Source organism: Tenrec ecaudatus, chromosome 11, assembly GCF_050624435.1.
Source record: "Tenrec ecaudatus isolate mTenEca1 chromosome 11, mTenEca1.hap1, whole genome shotgun sequence".
Classification (NCBI taxonomy): Eukaryota; Metazoa; Chordata; class Mammalia; order Afrosoricida; family Tenrecidae; genus Tenrec; species Tenrec ecaudatus.
In genome coordinates, this window is record NC_134540.1 from 149,929,995 (window position 1) to 149,943,937 (window position 13,943).

Genomic DNA, 13,943 nt, shown 5'->3' on the forward strand with positions numbered 1-13,943 from the left:
AAATTCTTCTCTCTGACAGCTACACATCCTTTGGGCCACAGGGCTGGAAGTCCCCCAAGTGCCCATTCACTCACTTACTTGTTCGTTCTGCAGCTTCGCAGCCTTGGCAGATTCCTCTCTTCGTTGGCATGGCATGCCGAGACCAGCTTCCCTGAGCATCTGCTGGCCACCTGCAGGACTGCGAGGGGGGCCTGAGAGTACACAGGCTGCTGGTTGTGGATGGCCGGTGGAATGGGCTGCAAAAGGAGCTCAAAAGGTGGCCTCACCTTTTCAATCTGCCGCTGAGAACTTGCAACCTCCGAACCATAGAAACCAGCGAGTGCCTTCTGCTGCCGGGCTCTGGCCTGTCATCTAGCAAGACACAACGCGGCCCAGCCACCGGGAGAATTTCCTCAGCTGTCCCCACATGAGCTCCCCAACGCCACAGCCCAGGCGGTCCTCATACTCTGGCTTACCCAGCTGCTTTGGTGGCATGCTTGTCCCTAGCGGCAGCCCCCAGAGGCTCAGGGGTGGTGGCCACAGTGGAGGATGCAGGGCTGGTGGACTGTTGCACAGGGAGGGGGAGGGCTGTCTTCTTCCACCTTCTGAGACTCAAAAGTGGTGACTCCCTAGGTGTCCTCTATAGAGTTTATTACTGCAGTGACCTTGACTTTGTTCTCAGCCCATAAGACAAGGTGCAGACCCCTATGGTCCCGTTACGGTGTCCAAAAAGAGGAGCTGATACCAAGGGCTCAAATCGAAAGTACATGTTTAGAAAATGATGATGGCAACAGATGTACAAATATGCTTGAGGCAACTGATGTATGGAATGTTATAATAGCTATAAGGGCCCCCAATAAAATGATTTTTTAAAAGGATGTTGTGCAACTGGAAATAACAAGGACTTTTAAAATTGTAAATTTATATTGAATTTTAAAATTTAGCTTGTTGGTTTTAGAACACATAGTTTAAGAAATAAAAACCTGTATTTAAAAAAGTCTTAAAATTTTAAATATATTGTTAACAAATGCAATTATTTAAGAATCAAGATTATTTATGAAGTGATAATACTCATGCTTACCATTGTATCAAATTTCATCTTGAGTTCTTTGGTACAGTGAACCAGAACCTAGTTTGAGAAGACACAAACACTACATTGGCACATGATCTGTCAAGTGACTCATGAACAGGAGTATATGATTATTAACTTTTTCTGTGCCAACAATTTTGTACTTTTTAATGGTATACTATAGGTGCCATATATATTTAGGACTCAATTAAAAATTCATTAGGCATATATTTGAAAGTGAAATATAAAAAAATCTTCTGAAACTTAAGATTAACCATCAGAATACCAACAATGATACTTAATCACTTATATTGCCAATAAGCTAAACTTCAGCTTACCCTTTGAGTATAGTAGGCATATCTCTATAGTAGGCATATCTCTATAAGGAAAGCAAAGCTGTAAAGCATGTGGGAAGGGGTTCATAAAGTTCTTGGAAAGATGGAATAATAGATTATTGAATTTTTTCATGATTGTTTTGCCCCCCCCCTTCATATATTTAGGTTTCACACCATTTTCTTGAGGTAAATAGCACACTAAAATATGAAGTCAGTTTGGGCCTCTACTCAAGTACTCCCTCAATGCAAGAACACTTTGTTCTACTAAACTGGCATTCCATGATGCTCACTTTCCCAACACAATTGCTGAAGACAAAGCGGGTGCATAAGCAAATGTGGTGAAAGCTGATGGTGCTCAGCTATCAAAAGATACAGCATCTGGGGTCTAAAGGCTTGAAGATAAACAAACAGCCATCTAGCTGAGAAGTAGCAAAGCCCACATGGAAGAAGCACTCCAGCCTGTGTGATCACGGGGTGTTGATAGGATCAGGGATCAGGCATCCAAGAACAAAATGTCATATCATTGTGAAAGAGGGGGGGAGTGTAGAATGGGGACCCAAAGCCATCTGTAGGCAACTGAACTGTTCAATTGGTAACAATGAAAATACATCCTGTATATCCAACATTTAGATGATGATTCATACCAGTAGCACAATTACAGTTGTGAAGTAGCAACAAACATAATTTTATGGTTGGCGTCACCACCGCATGAGGAACTGTATTAGTGGGTCTTGGCATTAGAAAGTTTGAGAATCACTGGTTCAGAGGCTGGAAAATCCCAAAGATGTGGGTCACAGTGGAAGGTGGAGAATCAGAAATCAGTAGCTATGACTGCACACTGCTAGTTCAAGTGCCCGGGACTGAAGGTAAAGACACAGGATCCCAGAGCAAGAGAGAGCCTTGGAAGAACCTCCATACGTATTTGACTGCAAGTCATGCCAATAGCGAACCCGTTTACCTCACAATAAGGGGTGACATGAGTGTGACTATGACTTTAATAAGGGTGGTATGTCAGTGAGGGTGAGGCTTCCTTTACCTCTTCCCATAAGGTTAAGACTCAAGGGACAACTCACTGTAATCCTGCATCTTTTAAAAATTACTTTTTAAATACATCTTTTTATTGGGGCTCATACAGCTCTTATCACAATCCATACATACATCAATTGAGCAAAGCACCCTTATACATTCGTTGCACTTGTCATTCTCATAATTCACCTTCCACTTGGGTTCCTGGAATCAGCTCGGGTTCCCTTTTTTCCTCCCTCCCCCTCCCTCCCCGCTGCCCCCTTCCCCCTGGTCCCTTGATAGTTTATAAATAATTATTATATCTTATCTTACACTCCCCGGCATCTCCCCTCACCCGCCTCCCCATTGCCCATCTCCCAGAGAGGAGGTTACACATAGATCTCCAAGATCGGTTCTCCCTTTCTACACCCCCTTCCCTCCCACTGTCGCCACTCCTACCGCCGGTGTTGAGAGGTTCGTCTGTCCTAGATTCCCTGTGTTTCCAGATCCCTACTGCACCGCTGTACATTCTGGTATAACCAGGTCCGCAAGGTAGAATTGGGGTCATGATCATTGGGAGGGGAGGAAGCGTTCAGGAACTAGAGGAAGGTTTTGAGTTTCATTGCCTGCTTCTTAACATAGGTTAGGATTTACCGCATATAAGATAAAGGGTAATCATATATGATCACTAAAAGATCATTAAATCAGGTACAAAGAGGAGGACAACCATACAATACTAGGAATTGTGAGTAGCCAAATTGAGACAGAACATTATCACTATCTAATTTAAACAAAATTGGAATTATCGGACATGAGAATTCTTTGTTACCTGTGTTAAACTAATGCTATTGACATTTTCCTGTTATTGGATGTGTCTTTGAGGCCCACGTCATTTGAGTTCTTTGGCACACTGACCCAGAATCTGGCTCGCAAAGACACAAAAACTACATTGGCAAACGATGTGTCAAGTGACCCATGAACAAAATTGAGATTGGGCTGCCCTTTGAAATAAACCTATTTGAATTTTATTATCTCCAGAGCACCCGTGTCTCTAATCTTGTGAAAGGTTAGTATACTATCCATCAGAGTGAGATTAGAGTGCTGGCTGGTGTCTGCTCTTGATGATAACTGAACGCAGCAGGTAGACCTGGAAGAAGGAGATTCATTACCTTCAGCAGTTCAAAACGAGAAGGGGGAAATGAGCACTGTGGGAGTCACATCTCTACCATAATGCCATCTAGTCCCAGGTGATCCTATTTTAAACAACACAAAACCAAAAATCCAGGTAGGCTGTAATGGCGAAGCACAGCAGAGGCCTTTAGATGAACCCTCAAAGACCAGCGCTATGTGCAGGCTGACCTGGGCATAGATGACCAGTTTCCTATGTGCAGAGAGCTTCTGGAAAGCCATGCCTCTTTCTTTTGGGAGGTATCTATGACACACATCAGAGCAAAAAAGAGTAGTGGTATATTATCTCTATATCACATATAGCTAACAACATTAGCAAATATGAAACATTCATGAAAATGTGGAGCAATACCTGTGATATGACAAAACAGGTAATAATATACTCCAAAAAATTCAGTTACTGATAGCAATCCAATAAGACTAAGACTGCATTTTTACAGGAGTGCAAAGCCTCATCTTTCTCCCCAAGATCATAACACTTAGATAACTATCTTTTCAGGGGGAGTGAAATCTACCTATAATTCCAACGTTGAAATACAAATCATTTCAAAGTTATTTATAAACTTAAAATAGACCAGTGAATGAATGAGCCCCATTTTCTAAGATTTCATTTTATTTTAACATCATGAACATTTCTACATTGAACAAGGCAGAACTTCTACATTAAACAATGTAGAATTTCATAAAAGATATTGTCCCTGGAAAATTTCTGTTTCAGTAAATGTCAAATATATATTTCTTTTTGCTGATTGCATTTCAAAGGATTCGTAGATACTCAAATCATTATTATTTGAGAAGTCTCCTGTAAGTGACTGACAAAAGCATATTTAATTATTGTTAAGCAAACTTAAATCAGTGTTAATTAATTTGCATTTAGAGCTTATACAATCATATTGTGAGACTCATTATGTACCTATACCAGGGTATCATTATACATGTATTCATTCATCTGAAGCATATAATGATCCTTGAATTAAGACATTTATGTTGAAGGGTGGGCCTGGTGTTCATTTCCCAGGATCGACTTAGGAAATAAGAGTACTCCTTTGGCATGGCTTGGATCTGCAGATCCTTCCCTATAAGCTCAAGTACATGGTAGCAAGAATTAGTTGAAAGATACACTGACTTGCATTAGTTACCGTATATACTCATGTGCAAGCCAGGTTTTTCAGCACAAAAAGATGTGCTGAAAAACTGGGGTTTGGCTTATACATGGGTCAGTGGTAACCTAGCGAGGTGTAACATCCTGTGGGTGATTGCCATTCCTCCGCTGTTCATTCAAAGCCCCACTGTCACTGCAGGGCTTTAAATGCTTGTTTACTCACATCTGACCAATCAGAGTCGTCCTATGACGTGGACGACTCCAATTCGCAGAAGCACCCGTAGTGATTCACTCATTCACTTACTCAGGTAGCTGACCTGGTTAGGATGTGTCTGTGGCTGCGCTCCGTCTCTCCCCTCTGGTCTCTGTGTTAATTCACATCCTGCATTTCCCACCCTAGGCTTATACTCGAGTCAATCAGTTTTTCTGGTTTCCCAGGTAATAATTAGGTACCTCGGCTTATACTTGGGTCAGCCTATCTTCAAGTATATACGGTACTTCATCATGTATAGAAATATCCAGAGGAGTTTACTTGAGTGAATAAAGATTAACTCAAGGTTTATTGTTGAGATGGAGGTCAGAGATACTTCCAGTCTTCAAATTTTTACCGATTCTGACAGAGTCATCCCTCCCACAGCACTTTCTGGTTCCTTTCTGGGATCAACAATTTGTTCTGTCACTGGACGATTCCAGTTCTAAAGCCCTTGAGCATGGTCCAACTCTTAGGAGGTCCCTTGCTTCTCTCTCCTTCTTCTGCCTTCCTTATACTTCTGAGCCCCCTGGGAGGTTGGCTGCTTTTATCTACAATTCCTTGTCAGTTTTGAGACTTGGCCTCATCTAGCAGAGGAGTAGCACACAAAATGACCAAAGCTCTTTCTGTAAACCACACATGCCTCATTTGTGTAGTAGGCCACAGCTCAACTCATTTGCATAGGCGTGTGAATAGTTTCTCAGAGATAACAATCACAGGTCTGGGTGCAACCAAGGACAGAGGGGTGAGGCCTGGAGACCAAACCAAATCATTTACAATGTTTCCAGGAAATCTCAATCCATCTGGACAAGAGTGACCACTCTGCTGAAGTAGAAAAATAGAGCAAAAGTCACTCCCTAGGGCTTCAAAGAAAAATCTTTCAAGCTGTTTTTTTTTTTAAGAACCAAAGACAGAGGGCACAAAAGAAGTCATTATATCATCAAACTCAGATGTTGAGTTGTTTCCTCGATGGTCTTGGGACTCCTTCTGTTCCTGTTTCTGAGGTGGTTCATTCTTCCGCAGAGAGCAATAGCTTTGATGGAGGTGTGTTATTTGACTTTCAGCATGCTTTCTTGCTGGCATTGAATCAATGCTGACTCAGAACAGTGCAGAACTGCCCGGTGAGTTTCTGAGACTGTAACTCTTTACAGGAGTAGAAAGCAGTGTTTTCACCCTGAGAGGTTGTTGGAGGTTCTCAACTGCTAACTGGCTATTAGCAACCCAACCTGCAACCACTTCACCGACAGGGCTCCTTAGGTGGGTTCATGCTACCATCCTTTCGGTTCGCAGCTGAATTAATCATTTTGCTTAAAGATGATTAAATAAAAGTGGATCTTTCCCCCTGTACTTTGACATGTGTATAATAATTAACAATGAAGTGTATGGATTATTTCATCTATAATTTGGGATGTGATTCTCTATGTAGACAAGATATGGCTATATATATTTAAAGTGTATCTACAAATGCCAAAATTACAGCTATTCTTATTATCAATGAATAATTACCTAGTCTTACATGGAACCATGATTTTACAGCCAACTTGCTGTGCCTTTGAGACTACTTTTCATTTCTATTTTTATTAAGTAAAGTCTTTTTAGTAATCAGCATGAATCCAGTAGATTTAGAATCAAGGCACACAAATTCTGTTCCCTCGTATTTTGTGATTGCAATTAATTTTTTGCCCTCTCAAAGTATTTTTGTTGTTTCTTTTTGTCTTAATTCTTTCATCTCCCTATGTAGGTTTATCAGAAAAAATGTTTCAATATATTTGTAAGTAGGTATTGTGAAGCATCAATTTAAATCTTTAAAAGAGTTTCTTTTCTTTTTTTCTGAGTCTGTCAATCATTTAAAAAATTATTATTTTTTAAATAAATCATTTTATTGGGGCTCACACAACTCTTATCACAATCCATGCATACATATATACATACATGGTGTCAAGTACATTTGTACATTTGTTTCCATCTTTCTCAAAACATTTTCTTTCTACTTGAGTCCTCGGTATCAGTTTCTCATTTTCACCCCTCTCACCCCCTCTCCCCCCCATGAACCCTTGATAATTTATTATTTTTTCATGTCTTACACTGTCCGATGTCTCCCTTCACTCATTTTTCTGTTGTCTATACCACAGGGAAGGGGTTTTATATATATATGATTGTGATCGGTTTCCCTGTGTCCTCCTGGTATCTGTACTCTCATTATTAGTCCTGAGAGGTTTATCTGTCCAGGATTCCCTGTGTTTCCAGCTCTTATCTGTACCAGTGTACATCCTCTGGTCTAGCCAGATATGTGAGGCAGAATTGGGATCATGATAGTGGGGGGAGGAAGCATTCGAGAACTAAAAGAAAGTTGTATGTTTCATCAGTGCCCTGACTGACTAATCTCCTCCCTGCGGCGACCCTTCTGTAAGGGGATGTTCAGTTGCCTACAGATGGGCTTTGTTTCCCCACTCCGCACTCCCCCTTGTTCACAATGATATGATTAAAAGAGTTTCTTATATAAAACAATTTTTCATTAAGAAATAATCTGTGGTCACTGTAGACATTTTGGAAATTTTGACAAATGCCATCAGGCTAGGTTCTCTAAAGAAGTGGATTCTTTGAAGCTTATATATGTAAGAAAATGACTCACAAAATTATACCACCACAACAAAAAGAAAACCACTGACAAAAATGGAAAAGCCTATAAATAGTTCAAGGTCTGTTTGTTGGCCTTCTTGAGTGTTTTCCAGTCGAGTCAGGTGGGGTGCCATACTCTGTCTCCAAAGTCTATTTTTTATATTCCCCAGGGATTTCATCACTTTGCTCCCCTTGTTGTTCTGTTGTACGCCCTTAGTGGTCAGATTAGGCACACTTTGTGCACTGTGTCTATCCAGATAAGATATGTGGGATAAACATTTCGGGGATGAGAAGAATGGGACCAAAGGTTCCAGGGGGATACGGGAGAAGGGAGATGAGAGAAAGGAAGGGCGGTGAAACCAACCCCAGGACAAGGTAACAAGTGAACTAAAGTCAATGGGCAGAAGGGCATAGGATGCCTAGTGGGGCTTAATCAAGAGCAATGTAGCAGTGAGGAATTACTCAACCCAAATGAAGGCCGAACATGATGGTGGGACAAGAGGAAAGTAAAGGGAAATAGAGGAAAGAACCAGGAGGCAAAGGACATTTATAAAGGTCTAAATACAGGCATATATATATATATATATATATAACTAGAGGGGAATAGAACTATGTACTCATATCTATATGTTAAGAATTAGGATGCCGATGGACATTGGGCTTTGACTCAAGGACTCCCTCAACACAAGAACATTTTTATCTAACAATCCAGCATTCTGTGATGCTCACCTTCTCAACATGACTGCTGAAGACAAAATGGATGCATAAGCAAATGTGGTGAAGAAAGCTGATGGTGCCCTACTATCAAAAGATATAACAGCTGGGGTCTTAAGGGCTTGAAGATAAACAAACGGCCATCTAGCTGAGAAGCAACAAAGTTCAAATGGATGAAGCACACCAGCCTGTGTGATGGTGAGGTGTCGATGGGATCCGGTATCAGGCATCTAAGACCCAGAACAAAATCATACCCAATGTGAATGGGGGGTTAGGGGACATGGAGTGGAAACCCAATGCCCATCGGTAGACAATTGGACATCTCCTCACAAAGGAGTCACAGGGAAGAGATGAGGAGCCAGTCAGGGTGCAGTATAGCACCGATGAAACACACAACTTTCCTTTAGTTCTTTGATGCTTCCTTCTCCCCACTATCATGACCTCAATTCTACCTTACAAATCGGATTAGACAAGAACATGCACAATACTACAGATAAGAGCTAGCAATACTGGGAATCCAGGATAGATAAACCCTTCAGGATCAACAATGAGAACAGAGATACCAGAGGATAAGGGGAAGGTAGAGGGAGAAAAGGGGAATTGGTCACAAGAGTTAACATATAACCCCCTCCCAGGGGGACAAACAACAGAAAAGTGGGTGAAGAAGGAGAGGACAATCTAAGACATGAAAATAATAATCTATAACTTATCAAGGATTTGTGAGGTATGGTAGGCAGAGGAGGGAGGGGAAGAAATGGGGACCTGATATCAGGGGCTCAAATGAGAAGAGAATGCTTTGAAAATGATGATGATAGCATGTGTTCAAATATTCTTGACTCACTGGATTAATGTATGGACTGTGATAGGAGATGTAAGAGCCCCCAATAAAATTATTCAATTGCAAAAAAAAGAATAAAAGAAAATGACTGAAAGAAATGTAGAAGTGGTCAAGTTTTGAGTCCCAAGACCATGAATCAGATGTTAGGCTGGAGGCTTCTCCGTTGCATAGTTTCAAGCCTGATGTACTCAAGACCAGTAAGTGAGGACAGAAGCCAAGGCCAGCCGGTCAAGTGCGTGTATACACAGACAAATGAATTCAAGGTTTCCGGTAAGATGACAGGCTGCTGACAATTCCCAGGATCAGGAGGCACACAGTATGGCAGACCAGTGACTTCACCTTCTCTGTTGCCTGTGTCTTGTGCTTAACTGTCCCTGTAATAAGGCTGAGTTAGACATTATTCCCTTTAACATTCTTCTTCTTATCTTGGTCTAAGCCTGTTAGCTTACAGTTAGTGCAGGTAGAAGATGATTTGAGATTAAATGTGAGGTGGTGGCCAAGGAGAAGAGATTGAGGAGAAAGGAAAAGAGATGAGCCATTGTCCTTCCACGGGCATTGACAGTGCTTTCCCCATACACTTCACATCTAACTCTCCCCCTTTCCAGCATTTCAATGCTACTTGTCTTCTGGGAGAACAGGGAGAAGGGGATGGAAACAAAGGAATGCTAACTCGGGTTTGTGATGTGTCATCTGAATCCTCTCTCCATTTACAGCTTTCTTCCTCTACTCATTTGACCACACTGTACATTAATGCCAACAGATATGTTGGAGAATGGAGGCGTGGTCGTGATTCTAATTTGGGTTGAGTTATTAACACCTGGAGAGTCTCAAGATGATACTGATATTTTTGTCATCCCCCCCCCCCCCAAGATTGTGATTCGGTTGGTTGTGAGTGGAGTGTGGGCATCAAGAGCTTGTCAAGTTACACAAGTGCTCAATGTGTGCATTTGGAATTATATGTCCAGAAGAAACCAAAGCATCCAAACCCACTGCCATTTAACCAAGTCCAACTCATAACAATTGGGGTTGGTTTCCAAAGCAGTAAACCTTTATGGAAGCAGATAGCCTAAATTGCCACCCTTGAAGTGACTGTGAGTTTAACCCTATGACCTTCTGATTTGCAGTCCAGGCTTAGTTAATTCCACCAGGGATTCTTCCCTTTCTTTGTAGCTTATATAGTCCTTTCTTGCAGTATCCTACATCCTTATCACTGTTTTTTGCATACAGCATGACAGTATTAAATGGCCTTCCTCTGGCTTACCTGTAGCCACAAGGCAGGGAGCTGCACCTGCCTTCCTCTGGCTTACCTGTAGCCACAAGGCAGGGGCCACACACACATCCACCCTCCATCCTCCTTTGCCTAGTCTGACACCAACCATTTCTTCCACACGACTCTACATCTCTGCTGGGTCGGATAATTTATTGCAATGATACACAGAACTCACAGACAATACTAGTGACTAAACGGCTTATTAGGGGCATTAACAGGTTGTAATGACAAGCCAGGATCAATAAAGTATACAGATACAGTCCTTGGTCTCAGCAGCCAGAAACCAGGTGTCTCTCCAGTCCTCAGCCTCTTCTTCATGGACCAAGAAACCTTCTGTTTCTCTGTGTCACATAGTCTCATAGTGTCTGGCCAGATAAGAAGGGACCCCGTAGTCTGCACTGCTGCTCTGAGTGTCTGTGCTACTGCATCTGGTGCCTGTGGTTCCAGCCTCCACCTCTTCAGACAGAGTTGGAACCTGCTCGCTTGATAGTCCCAGAATTTCTCTCTTTTTCCAAGACGGCCCTTGGATCAGAGGAATGGCTTTGATTGGAGGTTTCCTTGATACCTCCAAGGAAACAAAGGGTATGACTCGGTATCACACCCTCAAATGAGATCAGGACTCAACCCTCTCCTAATCCGGGCTATTAGTATAGCAGATAACTTCCTCTACAATGGCCACAGGCAGGGAGTCCAGACTGTAAGTCACATGAGGAATTATGGCTCGAAGGGCCATCTTAATTGACTGTCACAGTGACCTGGACCCCAGGTTTCAGAACTCATCATCCGTAGTTTGATGCTAATAATATGTATTTTTTCTACAAAAGTACCCAAGAAGTAGTTGACTGAGAAAGGAAGGCAAACTGGGAAATGAACTAGGTTTGCATATAGAGTAATATCTCTTACTACCAGTCCCAAAATAGGGAAACTTAATTATTTTAATTAGGAAAAAGAAAACAAAACAAAAACTGTTGGAGATTCTTTTAAAGCGCCTTTAGTTCAGTAGGGAGCCCCCACGTGGTGCCAAGAGTTAATATGCTGAATGTTAAAGGTTTACATCTACCCAGAGGAACCTTACAAGAAGAATCTGGTCATCTCCTGAGAAATCAGCTATAGAAAAACCCACAGAGCACAGCTGGGCTCTGACATACGTGGATCAGCTGGGGTGGAAATCAGAGCCATGGCAGTCGGCTTCCCGGCTAGTTCTGCTCTGGACTGTACGCACACCATGCGTGAAACAGCGCCCCAGAGCAGTGCATAAAGTCACTGCCGAAAGAAAAATGGAAGAGGGCTGTGGGGAGGCCCAAAAGCAAGATGGTGTGTGGGCCAAAATGAAGAAAGAGAACTCTGAAAGTGTCTCAGCTTTTAATTTAATACACGGGGTTTCCAGGGAGAGGAAGCCCTGCCTACCTGCAGATATGAAAGTATTGCTTGGTTTCGACAGCCACCATGAACTGATTCCAAATTTAATCCGTGATTCTGGGAATTCAATGTTTCTCAGTACCACCGTGTAAATGGCCGGATCAGTCTTTTTTTTTTTTTTAATTTTGAAAGACATCTTCAGGAGAAATAACCTACCATGGAAAAAAGCATTCATCCATCGAATGTGCAAAGACTTACTCTCGGTAAAGTCTAACCTTGTGACATGTGACATAATCTTCTAAACACTGCTTTCTGGCTTCAAATCTCCCTCTACCAGGTAATTAGAGTGCTGCTTTCCAGATAACTTGGCTGTTAACAGCTGAATTACACACCTGATGCTTAAAAGTCTCCTGCCGGCTTAGAGTACTCAACTGATTTTACTCTAGTGGCATCAAATCCAATGGCTTGGGTGTAGTGTGTGGAATATCTCAAATGAACACCTGTGAGGGTAAATTCATGACTTTTTGATAAAACTGGCTTCATGGGACAATCTAGTCGACTAGATCAGATGGCAGTGGAAATTGAACGTGGGCTGATCAATGGACCTGAGCATTTAAAATGCATTATTAAATCACCTTGATCGCCTGCGCTCATTTGTCTGGAGGACTCCCCCCCTCCCCCCCCCAAAAATCCTTGTGCTTCCAGTTACTTCCATCTAATTTCTAAAAGTCTCCTCTACATTCTGGAAGTAATATAGTAAAAATGTTCCACGGAAGAATGGCTAGCAATCTTTTTAATAGCTGATGGATTGATAGTGCTATGGAAATAATAGTCCCTTAGATTTGCGATGCATATTGCATTTTGTTCCGACTCATGTGTTGGGTCTTGTACAACGTTTCTATCTAGTTTAAATTTTTCATGTTAGTTAATTATTGGAAGAGGGAGTTAAGACAAGGCTGTGATAAAAATAGGCTTGCTTAACCCATTTTCCTAGCAAGGTGCTACTTACCTCCTTCCTTTTTTGATTTCTGTACTGTCAATTTTATATGCCAGGGCTACTGATAAGATTTTATCATTTTGTAATTCTTCTGGGACTCACTAGTCTTGGAAAAGTTTAAAGTTTTCCCTCTTTAAAACTTAGCTCGTTTTCTAAGTCATTCAATAAATCTAAAGAAAAATTTCTTTTTAAATATTTGTTTCTTTGCTGGGCAGTTGATAAAACCAGCAGGCTGCCAATTTTCAAGTGCAAATTTAGCTTATAAAATAGAAATGTTAGATGAAATGGAAGATTTTTCTGCTGTTTCTGAGGCAGTTAAAAGTCTAATAATTGCCATTCTTAATTCAAGAATTTAAATGTGTGATGTGATATGCTGGATCGGTGGGGAGCCCTGGTAGCAAAGTGGTTAAGCATTGGGCTGCTACCTCCAAGGTGACGAGTTCAAAACCACCACAGCAACCACTGATAAACAATACCCTCGATCTGAAATTAGTTTGAAAAGAGGATACAGTTCCCAGCCCTGCTTTTTGGAAATACCATTGGTCTCAGCTTTCTTATCCTTCTGCCTTGCCTTTCATTTGTCTGGTCATTGCAATTGCAGAGCGGAATAAGGCCTCCATTCCTGTGAACCTCTATGAACCAGATGGAGAGACCTTTAACAAATACATGCAGATTTCCTCATAGAAAATTTCCCGTATTACCCAGAGGGGCTACAAAACTTAAATATTAACCTCCATACTTTAAATAAAATATAAAAATCTTCCTTGTGTATAAACTTTCATGAATATGGTGATGTCTTAGGCAGTATGTGTCTGTGGTGTGGGACAGTTGTGCACCATGAAGCTTATGAAAGCCAGAACTTCACGGTACTGCCTTGTTTTCTCCAGTCCCTATGTTTTTCCAGTTTAAATGGGAGCAAATCTGATCACTTTTCTTTCACTCTTGTTTAGTAGAAAATAGTTGAGCTTTGTTCTCTGATGGGTTTCCACCTTCCACAGACTTGGGATTTTACGGACTATGCTCTGTGTATTTACATCTCCATCGCTTTCTGGAGGACATTTGGGTCCAGCAGGTCCAGCATTCTCTGAGTGACAGTCAGTGTGCTGGTTGCTGTGACCATGTAGAATCCAGGCTGCGTGGCAGTGAAGTGGCTCCTTCCAGGAAACGATGCCAGCCCAGAGGTTTGAGCGTGCCATGCCGTCTTAGTCATCCGATCCG

The 13,943-nt window shown here is 41.8% G+C and overlaps 1 protein-coding gene and 1 pseudogene across 1 annotated transcript in view; one reads left to right on the plus strand and one right to left on the minus strand.

The window, feature by feature from the left end:
* The window catches only part of GPC6 (glypican 6), a 1,382,124-nt gene that overhangs the window by 649,376 nt on the left and 718,805 nt on the right, over nt 1-13,943 (plus strand). The gene's annotated exons all lie outside the window — the stretch shown is intronic.
* LOC142461568 (DNA (cytosine-5)-methyltransferase 3A pseudogene) lies at nt 75-13,845 on the minus strand (annotated as a pseudogene).